We start from the raw sequence: 3,613 nt of genomic DNA, 5'->3' as shown, positions 1-3,613 counted from the left end.
CTATATTTGGAGCTTGTGATTTGATTGGTCAGTAAAATAAGTGGTTTCAAACCAGTTGAAAGGCTTGACCAATCTCACCCCGGTCTCTCGTTCATATCCACCCCTCCCCCCTTTACCCCCTCTCTCTCTCTCTGCTTTCCCCTCTCCTCTTCCTCCTTGTTCCCTCTCTCTCTTCCTCCTTGTTCCCTCTCTCTCCTCCTCCTCCTCATTCCCTCTCTCTCTTCCTCCTCGTTCCCTCTCTCTCTCTCTGCTTTCCCCTCTCCTCTTCCTCCTTGTTCCCTCTCTCTCTTCCTCCTCGTTCCCTCTCTCTCCTCCTCCTCCTCCTCATTCCCTCTCTCTCTTCCTCCTCGTTCCCTCTCTCTCTTCCTCCTCGTTCCCTCTCTCTCCTCCTCCTCCTCCTCATTCCCTCTCTCTCTTCCTCCTCGTTCCCTCTCTCTCCTCCTCCTCCTCGTTCCCTCTCTCTCTCTTCCTCCTCGTTCCCTCTCTCTCCTCCTCCTCCTCCTCCTCATTCCCTCTCTCTCTTCCTCCTCGTTCCCTCTCTCCTCTACTGAACACAATCTCAACTCCTCTTTATCAGCACTTATTTAATTGAACCCTTTTGAGGTGACACTATTTAAGGTTAAATCAACTCCTGGTTTGATGAACAGTGGAGATTCTTAACAAGACGTAATCTGAGAATGTTTTGTTGCTTTGCTACGGTGTAACGAACACATCCCAGACAACCAGTCTAAAATGTTTTCTATTGTTCTATAAATGACCTGATGAAAGCAACTACAGGTACAGCACATTGTTGTTGACATCCGACTCCTAAGGGAACGACGGGGACCAGAGGCACAGACACACACACACACACACACACACACACACACACACACACACACACACACACACACACACACACACACACACACACACACACGACAACATGACTGAGTCTCCTTCGTACTGTGAAGGAGAAGGTGGAGATTTACACTGAGGTACTGCTGTCAGTCAGCATTCTGCTGTTACTCTACACCTGTTGTTTACAAAGCATGTGACTAATACAATCTGATTGGATCTGTTGTTGTTTACTGTTCACCCTCCGAGTCCGACAGCTGAACTGTTGATCAAACGGATTCAGATGGCACCCTATTCCCTATATAGTGCACTACTTTAGACCAGAGCCCTATTCCCTATATAGTGCACTACCTTTATAGCACCCTATTCCCTATATAGTGGTACTACTATAGACAAGAGCCCTATTCCCTATATAGTGCACTACCTTTATAGAACCCTATTCCCTATATAGTGGTACTACTATAGACAAGAGCCCTATTCCCTATATAGTGCACTACCTTTATAGAACCCTATTCCCTATATAGTGCACTACCTTTATAGCACCCTATTCCCTATATAGTGCACTACCTTTATAGCACCCTATTCCCTATATAGTGCACTACTTTAGACCAGAGCCCTATTCCCTATATAGTGCACTACCTTTATAGCACTCTATTCCCTATATAGTGCACTACCTTTATAGCATCCACTATAGACCAGAGCCCTATTCCCTATATAGTGGTACTACTATAGACCCTATATCCTATATAGTGCACTACATTATATCAGAGCCCTATTCCCTATATAGTGCACTACTTTAGACAAGAGCCCTATTCCATATATAGTGCACTACTTTAGACAAGAGCCCTATTCCCTATATACTGTAGTGCACTACCTTTATAGCACCCTATTCCCTATATAGTGCACTATCTTTATAGCACCCTATTCCCTATATAGTGCACTATCTTTATAGCACCCTATTCCCTATATAGTGCACAACTTTAGACCAGAGCACTATTCCCTATATAGTGCACTACCTTTATAGCACCCTATTCCCTATATAGTGCACTATCTTTATAGCACCCTATTCTCTATATAGTGCACTACATTATACCAGAGCCCTATTCCCTATATAGTGCACTACTTTAGACAAGAGCCCTATTCCCTATATAGTGCACTACCTTTATAGCACCCTATTCCCTATATAGTGCACTATCTTTATAGCACCCTATTCCCTATATAGTGCACTATCTTTATAGCACCCTATTCCCTATATAGTGCACTACTTTAGACCAGAGCACTATTCCCTATATAGTGGTACTACTATAGACCCTATTTCCTATATAGTTCACTACATTATACCAGAGCCCTATTCCCTATATAGTGCACTACTTTAGACAAGAGCCCTATTCCCTATATAGTGCACTAATTTAGACCAGAGCCCTATTCCCTATATTGTGCACTACTTTAGACAAGAGCCCTATTCCCTATATAGTGCACTACTTTAGACCAGAGCCCTATTCCCTATATAGTGCACTACATTTATAGAGCCCTATTCCCTATATTGTGCACTACTTTAGACAAGAGCCCTATTCCCTATATAGTGCACTACTTTAGACCAGAGCCCTATTCCCTATATAGTGCACTACATTTATAGAGCCCTATTCCCTATATTGTGCACTACTTTAGACAAGAGCCCTATTCCCTATATAGTGCACTACTATAGACCAGAGCCCTATTCCCTATATAGTGCACTACTTTAGACCAGAGCCCTATTCCCTATATAGTGCACTACATTTATAGAGCCCTATTCCCTATATTGTGCACTACTTTAGACAAGAGCCCTATTCCCTATATAGTGCACTACTTTAGACCAGAGCCCTATTCCCTATATAGTGCACTACATTTATAGAACCCTATTCCCTATAAAGTGCACTACTTTAGACCAGAGCCCTATTCCCTATAAAGTGCACTACATTTATAGAACCCTAATCCCTATATAGTGCACTACCTTTATAGAGCCCTATTCTCTATATAGTGCACTACCTTTATAGCACCCTATTCCCTATATAGTGCACTACTTTAGACAAGAGCCATATTCCCTATATAGTGCACTACTTTAGACCAGAGCCCTATTCCCTACATAGTGCACTACCTTTATAGCACCCTATTCCCTATATAGTGCACTACTTTAGACAAGAGTCCTATTCCCTATATAGTGCACTACCTTTATAGCACCCTATTCTCTATATAGTGCACTACTTTAGACCAGAGCCCTATTCCCTATATAGTGCACTACCTTTATAGCACACTATTCTCTATATAGTGCACTACTTTAGACCAGAGCCCTATTCCCTATATAGTGCACTACATTAGACCAGAGCCCTATTCCCTATATAGTGCACTACCTTTATAGCACCCTATTCCCTATGTAGTGCACTTCCTTTATAGAACCCTATTCCCTATATAGTATAATAATTTTGCACGCCCAATTTTTCAGTTTTTGATTTGTTAAAAAAGTTTGAAATATCCAATAAATGTCGTTCCACTTCATGATTGTGTCCCACATGTTGTTGATTCTTCACAAAAAAATACAGTTTTATGTCTTTATGTTTGAAGCCTGAAATGTGGCAAAAGGTCGCAAAGTTCAAGGGGGCCGAATACTTTCGTAAGGCACTGTACGTAAGGACTAGGGGCCCATTTAGGATGCTAACCCTGTCTGTGTTGACTCAATGTACAGTTGGCTCATCAGGACGAGGGGCCCATTTAGGATGCTAACCCTGTCTATGTTGACTCA

This window comes from Oncorhynchus masou, unplaced genomic scaffold, assembly GCF_036934945.1.
Source record: "Oncorhynchus masou masou isolate Uvic2021 unplaced genomic scaffold, UVic_Omas_1.1 unplaced_scaffold_2896, whole genome shotgun sequence".
In the NCBI taxonomy this organism is placed as follows: Eukaryota; Metazoa; Chordata; class Actinopteri; order Salmoniformes; family Salmonidae; genus Oncorhynchus; species Oncorhynchus masou.
The sequence above is the reverse complement of the archived record's forward strand: the minus strand, read 5'-3'. Positions refer to the sequence as shown.